General features: G+C 39.4%; 1 protein-coding gene across 1 annotated transcript in view; it reads left to right on the top strand.

Annotated features, from left to right (window-relative positions):
* LOC111141071 (coiled-coil domain containing 192) overlaps window positions 1-18,459 on the top strand; it is a 203,230-nt gene that overhangs the window by 111,227 nt on the left and 73,544 nt on the right. The window lies entirely within an intron of this gene.

Raw genomic sequence — 18,459 nt, 5'->3', positions numbered from 1 at the left:
TTTGCCACTGATAGTATTTCTCAAAAAATAAAAACCCCTATTTTAAAAGATACGTAACAATGTTAGTGATATAAGGTTAAAATAAAATAGCAAATTTAAGTTAATATTTAAACCCAGAATTAAATTTATTTATTAATTATTATTAAATTATATGGCCATAAAAAATAAACAGATAGTATATTTGACTTTATAATTAGATTTAAGTAAGCCAGAATAACTCCTTGTATTTCCAGTTGGCAAAATACAAAAGTTTGATTTAAAAAACAGGACAGAGGTATCTGGCTAGATCAGTCTCAAGTGCATGAGATCTTGATCTCAGGGTCATGAGTTTGAGCCCCACAATGGGTACAGAGCTTACTTAAATGAATAAATAAATACTTAAAAAGAAAAAGATAAGTAAGAGAGAGGCACTTTTAAATAGCTTGCGAGAATGTAAGTTAGTATATCCTTTGTGAAAGGAAAATTAACATCTTTAAAATGTTTCAATGCAGATACCAGCTGTGTTTACAAAATTATTCCTTGCATCAGCCCCGTTATGTGTCTAACTCCTCAGTTGCTCCAGTGTTTTCCTCATTAGAACTGAGATTCAGGGGCACCTGTGTGGCTCAACCTGTTGAACCACTGGTTCTTGTTATTGGCTCAGTTCATGATCTCAGGGTTTGGGCGGGAGCACCACGTCAGACTCTGTGTTCAGCATGGAGTTTGCTTGGGGATTCTCTCTCTCCTTCTCCCTTTGTCCCTCCCCCCTCACTCTTTCTCTCAATAAATAAATAAATGTTTAAAAAAAAAAAGAAGTTGAGATTCAGATAGGAATGTGGTCTTAATGTGAATTGGTAGGTGCTTCAGTAAATAAATCTCATTCACTATGGTTGTATGCCATGTATTAGTTTCTTCTAGATAATGCAGTTTGTGTTTCAAAAAAAAAAAGGAAGAAGGCCCATGAAGGGTTCTAGTGAATAAATTCTCCACAGCCAGAAGATTTGTAGTGGCTGGGGTCAGGGAACATGAAATAGGATATGTCTTCAGGCAACCTGCATTAATACATAGGTGCTGACAGTATTTGTGAAGATTTGGAGGAAATGGATGGGAAACTAAAGACATTCCTTCTTCCATGGTGTGTAGTCAGGGGTAGCAGCCAAGGGTGGCTTGGGGGATAATTCCTTCATCCCCCAAGCACCCCAAGATAAAACCATGAGCTATCTTATGAGTGTGCTTTCTATGCAAACAGGCCTAGGCCAGTGCTCTGGCCAAATACATCATCTGGATTACTGTCTCCAAAGCCCCTGGTCTAGAAATTCTGGAGCCACTACTGAGGTTCATCAGGACCTGAGTTTGACATGTCTACCATCACTACCAGAGAATTAAATCATAGGAAGTAACAAGAAGTGATGGAGGGACGTCTGACCTTTTTGGTTGTGTTTTATTTTTAACCTGACTTGAACAGAACATAAGGGTTTTCACTTAAGAGGAAAACATAGATCCACCATAATTGGTTTTCCTTTAATAATACCACTGTAAAATAAAACAAATTTCTTTTATTCTTTTCAAGTTTAAGTAGCTTTTTTCCTTTTCTATATTTGATAGCTAAGCTGTTGAGTGATATTGTTTTCTCCTCTTTGTTGCTCCTGAACACAGACTTGGTTCTTTGTTGTGATTACTGTTGAGGAAGCATGTGTAGGTCCTCTAGAACTGACCTGTAGTAAACCCTTGACATGGCACCACATTCCCAGTTTTTGTATTTTGAAGGTCATCATATACCTTCACAGCAGGTGGGCTGTAGAAGAGTTCAGTCATTACCCAACTTGACAGCGAACTTTGAATCCTCTAGTTTCCACAGGGTGTTTCCATTTTTGGACTTGCCTTTTTTTGTTGTTGTTGTTAAGATTTTATTTATTTACTTGAGAGAGAGCGAAAGCAAGAGAGATCACAGAGGAAGAGGGAGAAGCAGACTTGCCTCTGAGAGGAGAGCCCAATGTGGGCTCTTACAATTCTCACAAGTTATTATATGAACCTATCAGAGAAAATACTGAATATATGGCAACTCTCATTATTACTTTAGAGACACTTAGTTCATCCTGGAAGGAAAGGCAGTCCATAGTTTAAATTGGAATAACCCCAATTTTGTGAATGTCGCATGGAATATAATGTATACAATAGGAGTGATTGATCACCTACCATGAGATAAAGGTTTCTGTACAAACATTAGAAATCCTTCTTTACACTTTATGTTGAATTGAGTTGAAATGAGTGAACATAGATTACCCTGTTGGGCCCTAGTTCTTTAGCCAGAATTTCCAGCTACAGTTTTATGTCTGTGTACTCCCAGCCCAGCCACAGCCCACAGGGGCTGGATACTGACTGATCCTGGATACTCTGATCTAGGGCAGTCACAAAAGGTCCAGCCAGCCCCTGGTATACAAGTAATTTATCTCCAGCTGGGGTTGGAGACACATAAGACCCACGAGAGGTAGGGAGAGATAGAAGGTGGAGAGAGTGGAAACTAATCTTCAGCTTCTCAGCATACATATTCCCAAAGCCAGTCCTGTTTTCAGGACTGAACTGACTAACAGCTCAGGGTTTCCTTTTTTTTTTTTTTTTTTTTTCCAATTTTATTTCTTGGGGTGCCTGGGTGGTTCAGTCAGTTAAGTATCTGGCTTTGGCTCATGTCATGATCCGAGGGTCCTGGGATCAAGCCCAGTGTTGGGCAGGGAGCCTTGTTTCTCCCTCTTCCTCTGCTGGTAGCTCTCCCTGCTTGTGCTCCCTCTCTCTCTGTCAAATAAATAAATAAAATATTTGACAGAGAGAGAGAATGGGAGGGAGGGAGGGAGAGAGTGAGTGCACAAGCAGGGGGAGCAGCAGGCAGAGGGAGAAGCAGGATCCAGGCTTAGCAGGGAGCCAGATGCAGGGCTCCATCCCAGGACCCTGAGATAATGACTTGAGCCAAAGATAGATGTTTAACCGACTAAGCCACCCAGGTGTCTACAGCTCAGGGTTTCCTAAGCTAAAGAAACTCCTGTGAACAAGACTCTCTCTAATGTAGTGTTAAACACTACATCAAAAACTAATGATGTAATGTATGTTGGCTAATTGAATACAATTAAAAAGAAGAAGAAGAAGGAGGAGGAGGAGGAGGAGGAGAAAAAGAAGAAGAAGAAGAAGATTCTCTCAACACAGACTCAGAAAATTCAAATAAGACGTTTCAAACCTTGAGTGAGCACAAGACTTGAACTTATCATGCCTGGCCAGGTCAGATCAGGACAGCAACAACCAAAGGAAAAAAGGGAGTTCATCTGCCTTTCCTGATAACATCTGCCAAATGACTGTGAGCAATGGTTTGTGGCTTTAAGGATGGTTGTAAAATAAATACTGATTATACAGTTTGGGATCAGGGCTGCCACCTAAACCTGCCACTTCTGTGCATGTGGTTTCTTGATCACATTTAATCTCTTGGTCTTTGGTGAGCATGGAGCCATCAAGAACACACATACAGTTGGGTATGTTATGCTGTGAAGAGGATGCCCAGCTGAAGGGCAAGTGGGGACTCACTTCCAGTTTTATTTTGCTTATCTAAATGAACACCTTGGCTCAGGAAAGGATGCCCCTAGAGGAAAGTGTCCTTTAAAAAAATTCTTTCAAAGGTACTCCACCGGCTAATACACAAAGATGTGTCGACCTCCGTGGGCGTCTTTTACTAACTCCCATGAAGGTACTCCTTGGGATGCAGCAGTGATCTTGGTGGATGTTTTGAGCTCTCAGAATTCTGATCCCCTTACCCACAATGGGGAAATTCTCCGTTATATAGACCTTTGACGAAACACAGCACACCAGGTGTAGCAGGCCGGATAACCTTCTAGGTCCTCTTGTAGCCAGGGCGAAGGAATGTGTTCAGTGACTTGCACATTCCCTGGACTATGAACTGGGGGTTGGAGATGCACAGGAAAGGGCGGAGAGAATTCCTCTGAGCAACAGCAAATTCTAGTTTCCAAAGCAGCAGAGGGAGGACTAAAAGGAGATGGGAGAAGCATCCATCACCCAGTGCCAGAGTGATGGCTTTGCAAGCAGGGCTGCCTATGACTCTAGCCCCGTCCTGCCAGCAAGTTTGGTGGTTGCACTGGGTGCTGTGAAGTCTTTTTTGTGTCCAGCTTGTTTTGCAGTCTGATCCTCCAAGTTTCTCAGCAGTAAGCTTTTTCTGTATTTAAATTGGTCTCAATGGTTTAAATAAAATTGTTGAGCAGAGATTAGGATAGGGAGAGTTTTGAGGCTGGTAGAGCACTGCATAGAGCTAAAAATTATCCTAGAAATGTTACCAGACAAGACTCCACCTTCCTACCAGGACATACATAGGTGCACCTACTTCTGGGCCAACGCTCAGCTGGTGTGGGATCCAATCCTGTCCCACCATTTTAGCAATCTTAGAATATCAACTATTTATTGTTTTCTGGTATATTTAAGCCACTCATCTCAACTAGATCCTTCCTGTCAGTGTTTGAATATGACCGCATAGCTCCAAGTGAAATAAAATGGTTTGTCTTGAGCCCACATGACTGAGGTATTGCTCTATTTCACAGTTTACCAAGTGGAGTGTCAGAGTACTGTGTGTTCCAAGAATGGGTTCTAGATGTGCCAGGAGATATGAAAGGAAAATAAATATGTGGTAAATTAGAATCTCTAGGAGTAGGACCCAAAATGCCTATTTTAAACATTGGCTGCCAGAACTCAGTGTAATAAGTCTGGGTAATTATGTCTTCCTTCATTTCTGGAAATTTCTCCATATTTTATACCTCAAATATTTCCACATTTTATCTTAAATACCTCACATATTTCCTCAAAAATTACCTCAAATATAAAATTTACCTCATCCCCTTTTCCTTCCTTCTGGAAAGCATCTTAAATTAGAGATTCTTCTCCCTACTCTGTATCTCTTAAATATTCTTCCTTATTTTCTATTTCTTCACTTCTGTAGGTTCTCATGATTTCACTTAGATTGTCTACAAATGTCCAGGTCTTTTATCTGCTTTATCTATTCTATAATTTAATAGATATATTTTTCAAAGATTTTTAAAAAAGATTTATTTATATGAGAGAGACACACACAGAGAGCGGACTTGAGAGAGCAAGCATGAGTGGTGGGAAAGGGCAGAAGGAGAGAGGAAGCAGACTCCCTGTTGAACGGGGAGCCCAACGTGGGTCCCAATTCCAGGAACTCAGGATCATGACCTGACCTGAAGGCAGATGCTTAACTGAATGAGTCACCCAGGTGCCCCTCAATGATTTTTATTTTCAAATTTTCACTTGGTTCTTTTTTATACTCCTCCTTTTTACCCCCATAATCCCTTGCCATATGATTTTATACTCCTCCTTTTTACCCCCATAATTCTTGCCATATGATTTTCAAAATTATTTTTGGACACTAAAACCCTTTCAGATTTTTCCATTATTAAGAGTTCCTGGGTGAGGGTACCCAGGTGGCTCAGTTGGTTAAACGTCCAACTCTTGATTTCAGCTCAGGTCATGATCTCAGGGTGGTGAGCTCAAGCCCTGTGTTGGGCTCCCCACTAAGTGGGACCCTGCTAGAGATTCTCTCTCTCCCTCTCCCTCTACTTGCTCTCTCTGCTCTTGCTCTCTCTCTAAAATAAATAAATAAATCTTTTTTTTTTTTTTTAAGATTTTATTTATTTGACAGAGAGAGAGAGATCACAAGTACGTGGAGAGGCAGGCAGAGAGAGAGAAAGAGAGAGGAGGAAGCAGGCTCCCCACTGAGCCGAGAGCCCGATACAGGGCTCGATCCCAGGACCCTGGGATCACGACCTGAGCTGAAGGCAGAGGCTTTAACCCACTGAGCCACCCAGGTGCCCCAATAAATAAATAAATCTTAAACAAGAAAAGAGTTTCCAGGGTGCCTGGGTGGCTCAGTGGGTTAAAGCCTCTGCCTTTGGCTCAGGTCATGATCCCAGGGTCCTGGGATCGAGCCCCACATCAGGCTCTCTGCTCAGTGGGGAGCCTGCTTCCTCCTCTCTCTGCCTGTGTCTCTGCCTACTTGTGATCTCTGGCTATCAAATAAATAAATAAATAAATCTTAAAAAAAAGAAAGAAAGAAAGAAAAGAGTTTCCGGGTATGGTTCTTCCCTTTTTTTGTGTATGCTAAGACTCCCTCTCTTTCTCACTGCAGTGAGTCATCTTTTGTACTTTGGAATTTTAGTCTGTGAGTTTATCTTCAGTGGGGATTGTTTCCATGAGAATGCCTAATACTCAGTTTCAAGTTTGCTTCTCTTCATGTTTCATTAATTCTGGAACCAATTCTTTATATTTTCTTTTTGGCTCATGGTCTCTTTATGGTAAGATAAATATGAATCAGAACCATACACAATACATAACATGGATTCGAGATTCAAATTTCTCCGGGACATCTTTCCTGCATTCTTGAGACACCCTTGAGTTGTCAAGGGATGTATTTCAGCCATTTTCCCAAATCAAATGACTCTTCCTAGCTCAAGTTTACATGCCAGAGGAGGGCAGCCCTATCCCAGCCCCTTTCAGGCACAAGGACTGCAAGGGTTGACTCCCAATTCTAAATGACCATTATAATTCCTACCCCTAAGCTTTAGGTCTGCTCACAATACCCCTGAAAGCTAATTCAACTCCACTCTTATTCAATATTACTAGTTTTGAGTTTCAGTTGCATTTTGAAAATCCAGATAGTTCACATTTCTCCTTTGGGACTTTTTACGTATGTTTTTATATGGGTAATGTATTTTTCTGTATTACCATACGGTTTGTGTGGGAAGGGTGTCTCCCCAAATCAATCCAATCTGTCATCTTGATCAACAGTCTGGACTGACATTTTTAACAAACTCACGAGGTAAATCTTATAGACACTAGGGTTTCGAAATCACACATGAAGTTTGAAAATTACTGCATTATGGAATTCAATACTTTCCTTTTTACCACTCTTCCACATTCACCACCCTACAAACACATAGCCTGTTACTCAAATTCAATTTACTTCCTAAATATTCTTGCCTTTCCAAACCCCAATTCACTTGAACCACTGAAATTATTTCATAACTGAAATTTCTGCATTTGGACTTTCTCTCTTAAAATTGTACCCACCTCATACCATCAGGGTGATCTATCTATAGCATCTACTTGTCCAAGCCTAAAATTCTTTTACTTTCTACAAGATAAAACCCAAACTTCCTAGAATATAAAAGATCACCCATTATCTAGTCTATATCTCTCCTGCTTTTTATCTCAATTATCTTGAACTTGACCTCATGAGATTACCTATATAGACAATATTTATGAACTCTAGTCTTGCGTATACTGGAATGATCTTGTCCTTGCACCTCTTTCTTTCTCACCTATCCTATGCTTGTTTCAAGACTCAGATCACACAATATCTCCTCCAGGAAACTGTCTTTGACCCTCCAGGCAGGGGTAGGGATCCTTCATCTGTGCACCCGAAGAACCCTATATGTGTTCTGCCACAAAACATTATAGTGAAAATTAATATATATGTCTCTCACACAAGACAAGAGCTTCCAAAGAGAAGGGATTATGTTTTATCTTTGTATTCCCAAAATCTGCCTCAGAGGATAGCACATAACACATTTGTTGAACTAAACTAAATGACTGAGAATCCCAGAAAAATAGCTCTTTCTAATGAACTGGATTCTCTCTTAAAATTTTATCTGCTTTGAAATATTCAACCTAGTCAGAAAAACACATCCTCGAAAAACTTCATCTAAAACTTTTTTTAGTAGATTATGTGCTTGGAAAATTGGGATCCATCCAGTAGAAATGTTCAACTGTTGTGAACATGCTGTCTTGGCTCTGTCAGGTTTACAGAAATACCACTTCTAGTATAATTCCTTATCAAATTTATAGTTTTTCCCCTCATTTGCTCTCTCATATAAAATAGTAGTAACAATCCCAATGAAAAATAAAGAGAAAAGTAATAAAGTAACAAAAAAAAGTAATAAAGAAACAATTAGATATAGTATATTTTCTCCTTAAACTAGGCACAGTATGAATCCAGGTTGGGATAGGAAAAAATTAAACAGACACAATACAAATGAGCAAAGACTGGCTAGTAACTATATTCCATGTTAAACATTTTCAGACTACTTTAGATTCCTCCTTTTCATATATTGGAATATCTTGGGAGTATTTTGAGGTCCTATAAGATTTTTCCCCATAGTGGACAAAATTAGGCTAGCCTTCAAATATCTTTGCGATATTTAATGCCACAAAAATGATTTATTTTTCTTTTCAGCCCTGTGTGTGTGTGTGTGTGTATGTGTGTGTGTGTGTGTGTGTTAAGTGCATACCGGGATTTTCATGGGATTTAAAGCATTCAGGAACCATTAATTACTTTTTAAAAACATCTTCGATTACTTTTATACAAGAAAAATGAAATATAATGTAAAATATAATTTTAAAGCTAAAAAAAAGATTTTCTTGAAATATCCTTTCATTGTCTCTGTTCCCCACCTCATTTTGAACATTTGAAGCTTAACTCATTTAATCAGGATGAGTTAATTCATCCATATGTAAACCCTGAGGTGGTTTAAAAAATTCCATTTGTCATTAGAGAAAGTGAACATTAGGCACTTGCCTCAGATTACTGTGTTGTTGACAGAATTAGGAACAGGATTTAGAATTTTCCTGCTAGACGTCTTTGAAGCTTATGAAAGTCATTGAAATAACTTTGAACAATGCAATGAGTGTGAAAGTAGGGATGGGAATTTCCTTAACTTTGGTAACCTGAAAAGAGTTCCAAGGGAACTGTGAGTGAGAAATAAGAAATCAAAGAGATGGAGGGTTTTTTCTTCCTCCAAGCCAAAGAGGGAAGTAGTGCTGGAACTTTGAGTGGCTTGGTTGCAGTTGGGTACTGTGATAACTATCTCTTCACATTTACTCTAAGGAAGGAAGGTGATATACCCCACAGGTTCCCTCACTGCACTGCCATTACATAGTATCATTTCCAGAACCTGAGATTCCTTGGTCCAATTAATTCCTTTCTTTCTATAGCTGAAATTGGCCATCTACCAAAAAATGACAGACATGTTACATGGACAAAGCCTGCACAGAAACCTCCCCCATCTGCAACCTTCCAGAGTTGCTGCTGTCCCTACTTCCCAGCTCACACTCATGCCTGCCTCAGTGCCCTCACGCATACAAGAACACACATGTCCTTAGGACACTCGTATTTCCTTTGTGGCCAGCACCTGGCTCTTGTCTATAGATACTCCTCAAGTTAGCCTTCACAGATGTGCACATCAGAACCACCCAAAAAGTTTGAAAACTAGATTATCCATCCCACATCCAAACCCTCAAATTCTGATTGAGGAGGCCTGGAGAGAAGCTTGAGCTGATGTATTGTTTCAAAAGCTCCTCAGATGGATCTGATGTGCAGATGCCAAAGTACAGAACAGGAGGGGAAGCCTTAACAGCCCCCTTCTGCAAGGTCAATGAAAGAGAAAGACAGGCTCATCACTGAGTTAGCTTGCTTGATAATAATCTTCTCCTATGTGTTTCTTTTCCAGCAATCACAGGATATCTATCAATTTTCACCCACTTCTTAGGTTATTGCATTCTTGAGTTGTATCTGCTTAATTACTCCAGGCCTGTTTGCTTGCAAGTGGACTTTTGCATTTCCTCATGAAAGAATTTTAAGTTGTACTGATAGGAGTATACACCTTTTCTCCATAAAAAAGGAAGGCCCTATATCAGACACAAAACACATGATTTTAGGATTGGAAAGGATTAGATTTCTCATGATAGAAATTGTCTTACCAAAATCTTTTACGATCTGGGAGGCTCCTAAATGTCTTCCCACTTTAGGACCAATGTACTTGGTTAACAATGAAAACAAAAAGGCAACGTTTTTTAGGAAAGGAAAATGCAATTTTTAATCAAAAGATGAAAAGTTTCAGTTCATGTAAGAAAGGCAAGTATTGTAATTATTGTATTGCTATGATCACAATTTCAAGAAACGTCTTCCACACAAGAGCCAAAAAGTGAAAGCAACCCATGTATCCACCGACAGATGAATGGACAAGCAAAACTTGATATATGCATACAATGGAATTTATTCAACCTGAAAAAGGAATGAAATCCTATCACACCCTACAATGTGGGTTAACTTTGAGGACACTAGACTGAGTGAAATAAGCCAGTTACCAAAAGACAAATACTATGTGATTCCACTTATATGAGGTATGAGAGTAGTCAAGTTCACAGAAACGGAAAGTAGAATGCCAGGGCCTGAAAGGAGGGAAAACGGTGAGGTGTTATTTAATAGGTGTGGGGTCTCAGTTTTTCAAGATAAAAAAGTTCTGGAGGTTGGTTGCACAATGATGTGCATACAGTTAACACTATTGAATAGTAAACTTACAAATAGTTATAATGGTAAATTTCATACCATGTGTTTTTTGCCACAATTAAAAAGGAAAAAAAAGAAACGTCTTCAGTTGAAAACCAAGACTCAGTAATTGACATTGCCAGTTTAGATAAGGCACTATAGAATTGAAATTAAGCCAAGCAGAATTCAGTTTTGACTTTGACACATGATATATGAGCAAAATTAGGGACCATATTACTTATCTATTAATTCATCCAGACAGTCAAAAACTATATATTTCTTGTGTATCTCCTGGGTTAGGTTTATAGAAGCTTGACTGGCTTCTGGGTCAGCCTCATTCTTATCTGGGGAGGATTAGATTCAGTCCAGGGTATAGCAAATATATATTCCTGGGGTCCTTACATTTCCAGACCTGAGTGGTTTCCTGTCAGGCCAGTGTTGTTCCCATTACTACTAACAATCACCTGGAAGTTCTAGGCTAAAACAGAGCTGATCAAATATGGCTCCTAAAGGCTTTTCTGGGTCAGGACCACAATAAACGACTCACCATTTGTCTAACTTGGGACATCTTCAACCTATTCCTGTTGAACAATTCATCTGATTATCCCTAAATCTTGCAATGTCAGACTCTGGGAAGTTATGACATTGCTAGTCACTAGCAAGAGATGAGGCAAGTGGCTTTAAGCCCAGTCCACATGTTCTCCTCCCTACCCATTATCCTTGCATATCTGAGATGAGGGTGTGTTGATGGGAACAGGCTTAGAGGTCTACCAGATAGTACTCTGAAATCTAATTAGACTTCTGTTTGAGAGTTCAGATTCATGTGCTATCTTCTCACTCTAGCTTGCTTAATGGAATTAGAGAAAATACCTTGCTAAAGAGTGAAATAAGAGAGACAGACTCTTGAGTGGAACAAAACCAAGGAACGATCTGTATTCAATGATTTGTTTTATAGCAAGGACATTTGTCTAGACTTGTTAAAATATGCAATCTGAAACTAGCTAATATCTACATAGCCAAAGTTCACATCATCACCACACCTTTCCTTTCCTCTCTCTCTGCAGACTATTCACAAGTATCAAATATTTTCTTTATTAGGTTATGCTTTTATAGCCCCATCTTGCATGCATATAACTCCATTCACACATAACACCATATTCTGAAATTAATCTTTTGTTCTAAGGAATATTGAAACTAACTATATATAAATCCAAATATCCTCATCTCTCTACCTATGAAATGTGGCTTCGTGACATGAACAAGACAGCTTCTCTAAATAGTGGAGAAGGACAAGACAAAAATGTTCAAGTCACAGCTGGAACAATTTTTATGAGGAAGAAACTGGATTTCAGTTGCAAATACTGCTTAATGTGGAGACCATTTCCCCCAAATGCAAAGCCCCAACCACAGAGCAGGACTGACACCATTTGGTATGGAAGTTTCCAGATGTGGCAAACCACAGCTGTTTCTTCCCTCATCTTTAAAGTTTTTTGGTATAGATTGCCCCAGTGGTGAAGAACAGGAATTGCAGGGAAACCCCAAGGAAGAGACTAAGAAAACATTGTCTGAGTATAAGGTTTTCGCTCAGAAAAGAGTGATTTTGTTGCAGTTTTGGAAATGTGGTTTTCTTATCATCAAACAGACACAGACCACAATGTCACCATCGCTAGATAAAATGTCATCTACTACATATGCATCCTCAGTATAAGTCGAGAAAAAAGCTTTCTTTCTTCTCAAAGAAGACCACCACCAAGGTGATCTTGCATTGCTGATCATGGGCAAATGAACTTCAGGGTAGTTCAGTTTTAATCACTGGGTTGTAAGTATCCTCAAGACTGTAGGGTTGTAATTTATTTCATTAGCAGTTGTTCTTTGCTTCATATCTCAAACATCTTGAGGAACCTGATTTTTCTAACTGAAAGCCAGGACACAGGTTTAGTGATCCTTGCTAAACTGTCTGAGTCTTTTTTACAATATACTTCCTCTTAATTACAGTGACTGACTGAGAAGACAGAGACAGACTATACATCATTGGTTCCTGTTCTATGGCTCAGTAGTACTAGGTGGTTGTGACTTCCCACTGTCTGCTTCATCAACTTATTCCAGTCCCTTGAATTTATATTGCTCGATTAGTCTAATAGTCAAGTGAATCCTTTTTTTTTTCTTTTAAAGTATTAGAGTTAAAAGGCATATCACATCTTGAGCTAGGAATCAAGTTCAATGCTTCAATTTCTGGTGATTTTTCCACATGGATTTAGATGTCCCTAGTCAAATTAACTGTCGAACATTGCTTGCAAGGAACCTGATTAACACTCAAATTTTCTTATTGGGAAACTTGAGATTTTTAGCCCTTATGAAACCTTTGTTTCCAGATTAAAGCAATTGAAAAATTAAAGAATAGACAAATAACTCATTTAATTCCAGCTATATAATATTCAATGGATATTACCGTAAAGATTTATTCCCAATAATTCATTATTAGGAACAGCTATATCAGAAGTTCTAAGGAGTAAAGATTTTAAGATAGTGATGGTGTTAACATTAACTAACATCAACAATGTACAAAACACTCAGCCATGTACTCACTCTCAGAGTTTTAACATATTAAATACTTTTTTTTTCACATGAAATTGGGTCCATTTCACTTTAAACCTAGAAGATTCTGCACTATGGTGTCCCTGGGTGGCTCAGGCAGTTAAGCATTTGACTCTTGATTTCAACTCAGGTCATGATCTCAGGGTTGTGAGATAGAGCCCCATGTGGGGCTCCACTTTCAGTGCAGAGTCTGCTTCTTTCCCTGCCCCTCTGCTCCTCCCTGGCCCCCCAAATAAATAAATCTTTTAAAAGAAGTTTCTGTGGTAAAATAGTTTCAAGTCTGCATTAAGAAAGCAGAAGACTTTTTTTTAAGATTTTTAATTTATTTGAGAGAGAGCACACAAACTAGGCAGGGGGAGGGTGGGACAGAGGGAGAAGCAGACTCCCCACAGAGCAGGGAGCTGGACTGGAGGTTGGGGGTGCTCAAAGTGGGGGGGTTCCATGTGGGTCTCAATGCAGGGCTCCACCCCAGGACCCTGAGATCATAACCTGAGCTGAAAGCAGATGCTTAATTGACTGAACCACCCAGGTGCCCCAGAAAGCTGCAGTTTTTTAAACATTGTATTTCCTGGGAAAACATACATACTGCGGAAAACTTCCCAGGTGGGAAGTCTGCTTTCTCTAATTTCTCTTATCACTATACAAAGCTTTTTCATGCTATATGAGAATCATTTTTCCTCTTATGATTATTTTCCTTCCCTCCATTTAGAGCTGCTTATCATTTTTGAAATTGTCTGGAGGCCAGCTCTTATACTCACTGAGCTTGTATCCCTTGTAATTTCTCTGCTTTGAGGGAAGAATGGGATTTCTGAAGGAGAGAAATACTTACTGAGAAGGTTAACTTATGAGGTTCTCTTTATCACACCAGAAAACCCTTCAAGGTGATTTAAGCACCTTGGTGCTCCAGCATCTCAATTTTCCAGCCTTCAAACACATGCCTTTGCTTTATGATCCAAGGTAAGTCACGGATGGCCAATAGCTGCTGACTTCCTCCCAGAAGGCAGCCTTAGTCAAGTTCAAAAGGAATTCTGGGCACAGACAGAACAAAAAAAAAACAAAATAAAACAAAACAAAACAAAAGTATCTGCCCAATTATAAAGTCATTGCAGAGAAAAACTGTGCATCATTTTTATCATCATGTTAGGAGAGCTTAGCAGTACTTTCACAAGGCAGACATGGGAATTCTTTTTCCCCACCTGTATGTTCTGTCCTCTGGTTTCTGTTCTCTTCCACCCACATCACTTTTTATAGCAATTTGCCAATGACACCAACACCTGTACAGGTGGGGCTGAGAAGCTGAAATTGCTTCATACACAGCTTTGGCCCTTTGGGTTCTCTCTGTCCTCAGGGAATATTGGACTGGAAAACACCTTCCCAGTAGGCTCTGTTAGGTGTGACAGTGCACTCCTCTCTCTGTTCTCAGGGTGTGATTTGAGACTGTGAGACCAAAAACTGGATTTGGCTTCAGCAAGCACTGGCTACACTTTCTTTTTTGAGAGAGACCTACTGAACACTTGATTTTGTTCTGTGCTATGCTCAGCCAGTATGAAAACTTATTTATTGCATTGTTGCCACTGTAGGTTCTTTCTTTCTCAAAGACCTTGGTTGTCAGCCTGATTAATGCTTACTGGGTAAGAATGATGAGGCAGGGTTATACTCACACAAAAAAGAGCTTGTAGATAATACCCCTTAATCTTAGGAATGAGTTGGTTTGAGTACAGATGTTCCAGGCCTCTTGAGGGCGAGTTGACTGGTCAAAATTGGTCCAGTTAATTTCTTTGAAGTGAATGGGATCTCAATTACCTAACAACTCTTCTCTTTATCAAATGTAGAGAGTGACCTGAATCCAGTCCGTCCTGGCTCTCTGTGTGAAGAGCGATTAAAGGGAAGGGAGCCTCCCTAAATAACTATTTTTGACACTAGGATCTTATACACCAGTGATTTTAGTTACTGGCCAGTTTCCAATCATAGACTCATTTCATGGCCCTTCAGCTTGTGTGGCCAAGGAGCAACATGATACAGTTGGGGGGGGGGGACCCACCAATATTGAAATGAGGAGTCAGAAAATCTGAACTTGAGTCTTGTTTCTTGCAGTTTTATTAGCTGTGACTTTGGGCAAATCATGTAATTTTTCTCTTCTTACACTTCAGTATCCCTACAGTTCTAGGGCTGGACAATTTGATTTCAAAGATTATACTCAATTCTGTTCCCGTGAAGATTAAGTGATTCTGTTTTCCTAAATCATGCTTGAGGGGGGTCAGCCTATGTCTCAGAGCTTCATGATCAGAAATTGGACACTTCTTGCTTTAAGAAATGAATTTATAAATAGGAAATGTCATCTTATTTAACTGCTCACAATGTAAGAACCTGAGTAGGACATTGAGGCATGCACGGCAAAGGGATGGAAGGGATAGTCTAGAGCTGGATCACTCAGATTTAAATTGTGAGTCAAAATTTGACTTTGGGAAAGTTACTTAAAGCTCTCTGCGCTTCAGTGTTTGCATCTAAAAATGGAATTAATAATTGTTCTACTTCGTTGGGTTGCTACAAAAATGGAATTAGCTAGTATGTAATAACTTCTCAGAACTATGCCTGACATATTATAGGTGGTAAGTATCAGCTTCTCTCTGGAACATTTCCAATAGTAGCCTGTATACTACATGGAAGGAAGGGTAGCTTATGGTCTTTTAGGGTAACAAATTCCACCTTTTGGACAGTTGTGTTGTTAGAAACATCCATCTTATCACTGGAATTCACTCCAAGTATAAGTTATCTCTTTATCTTGTATTAATTTGTAACTGGTCTTACATAAACATTTACACAGACATTTCTGGAAACTAGGACATCTACTGGCAAACTCCGCCTCTGTCTCTAATAATTACTTATCCTATACAGGCAAAGAACTGAGACTTGGCTCCAGCTATAGGTAAACTCTTCCCTTGTAGTGAGTCAAGATGTTTGTCTAATTACTGGGATTTTCTTTTCTTTTTATTAGAAATTCCAAACCCTCTGGGTGTAGGGAACAGAATTAAAATTTCTTTCTATAGCATGTGATAACAAAAATAAGCTACTCAAATCGGAGGGATACCTGAAAAGAACTGAACAGTATCAGCTATGATTTCCAAAGTCTTATAATTGGTCAGGAAATGTCAATAGTGGTCATGTGGGGCCCAACTCTTGGTCAAGTTTGAGATGACGGCTAAAGGTTTATGTATTAACAATTCCCCCCATGACCTTATTAAATGAAAGAAGACTAAGTTACATTGTGCTTTTGTGCTTGGTCTTTCATTCAAGGCATTATACTAAGTTTCATCTAATCTACTCTTTGTCACTTTAGAGGACTGAACAGAATGGCTACAATCCCCAGGATCAATTTCAGACCTTCTGATGAGAGACACTAAGAGGGCTCAAAGCAACACGGGGCACAGATAGCCCTTAGCTGGGTTCATCAGATCTTTCCTTTATTTCTTAGGCTCTCTGGCAAGATCATGGCGATCCATGCTTCCAGTGTCTCTCCATCATGCTTCAGTGTCACTCTTTAATAACTAAATCTTGTTTATTGCCTACTTCTACTAATTAGAGCCATTCATGCTCTAACTAGAAAAAGCTAGCTTTAAGTAACTTAACAAAGTAATGGTGAAGTCATGGTGATTAGTGAACTTGAGAGTTGAGGGCCCTCAACTCTCTCACCTACGAAATAGAGACAGGATCATACATAACAATTAGGTATCATCAACGAGCAGTGGCTGCTGGGATTGTGGATCAAGGATAGTGAAGCCAAGCAGGCAACCCAGGGTGGAGGAATTCCCAAATCAAAGGCCTGCCTTTGGAGTAGAAAGGAAACTATGAGGCATGTATTTGCCATTCCTGGGCTTCTAAAATATTTACCTGAGGTTAGCATTAATACAAAACAAAGTAAGAGTTATGAAATTGATTTTTTAAGCCACGTTGTAGCCAAAAGCTACCATCACTTTTTAATAGTTTTATTATTAACAATGGATTATTAGAAAAGATATGAAAGGAGAAATCTGCTTATAGGTCCTGTATTCAAATCAAATTCTCGGATATGTCCTTGGAAGGGAGTATTTTATCAGGGGCGCTCTGGAGACAAAACCAGTCTTTGTTTCATATGCTAAGTAAAGAAGGTGGGCTGATTGGGGTGGATTTCAGACCAGGTGGGAAGAAGCTATGCTCCAGCAAGCCTGCTACAGATGCCACAGGCATCAAGAGGTAGGGCTTTAGAAAGCTCCTCACATCATTCCATGGAGGCAACCACCTACTTTGCCAGGCATTGAGACAGCTCTGGCAGGAGACTGGATCGAGGGTATTTGCATATCTATCTTCAGGACATTAAGTGTTGTCTACGAAGTGAGGAGGAGAGCAATGCAATTATAGAGAAAGTTTAATTTAGGAGAAGGACAAGAAGGAGGAAGTGGTGGAAGATGGGGAAGGAGAAAGAAAGAAAACAAGGCAAATCTTGAAAAAAAGAGAAATCTTGTTTTCACTGAAATACAAATTTATTTCCTAAAGTGTGACAAAGACATCTTTAGAAAAGATACTCTTGTGTTTTTAGTGGAGGGTTGAGACCTCCTCTGATGTCTTTCAAGAAATAATGACAAAAAAGAAAGACCTACCTGCCACTTAGCAAACATAGCACTCGGTATTGTCATTTATGTGTTAGGTCACTGACTCCCCACCAGCTATATGATATCCCCTATATGATATAGGGGATGGAGAGCCTGTAGATAACATATGTCCAGCCCAATTTTTCAGGGCCAATAGTTGACAAAGGCCAGCCTTAGAACCTGAGGCCACGGTTCAAAGTGTGTGGAAAGACCAAGAAATTTTAAACAATGCTGGCAACTTTGTGTTGAAACTTCTCTATAAATAGTTCCCTGATGATTTCTAATTCCCGATGACTTGGTATAATGCGAGCTATTCGACAATGTGATATGGATAGATATTTCCTTTTCAAAACATTGCACAAATACATGATTTCCTCTCTCTGTCCACCCTGTAGGAGAAGTAGGAAAAGAGCAAGGTAATAGGAATTTACCTCCAAGCTATAAAGCCTTCCTCTCCTTTCAGTAATCATGGAGGGGAGTTCCTAGTTACTAAGGAGACAATAACAGATTCCATTAGGTTCAAGTACAACACTTGGGTTGCCTGGCTAGAGAACGTCAAAAAAGCAAAGGAAAATATTAGCATTGCTGAAATCATTTGATGTCTATGACTAATAAAAAACATGTTGGCAAACTGAATTTTTAGAAATGCCCAAAGGGCTTGGTTAGAGCTATGAATTAATGGCATACAGCAGTTCTGTCTGGAGAAAAGGTGGGGGGGGAAGGACAAAGATGTTAAACTCCCTTAAAATTTATCTGAATAAATGAAAGTTCGCAAGAGAAATCAATTTACGTTCTTTATTCAATTTTTAACTTAAATCTAAATGTTCCTTCGCCTTTCCTTTGGAGCTTAATAATAAAGTTTGCACATTTTGA

Source organism: Enhydra lutris, unplaced genomic scaffold, assembly GCF_002288905.1.
Source record: "Enhydra lutris kenyoni isolate GAN:26980312 unplaced genomic scaffold, ASM228890v2 scaffoldscaffold5, whole genome shotgun sequence".
Classification (NCBI taxonomy): Eukaryota; Metazoa; Chordata; class Mammalia; order Carnivora; family Mustelidae; genus Enhydra; species Enhydra lutris.
This window is presented reverse-complemented; position numbering and strand designations above follow the sequence as displayed.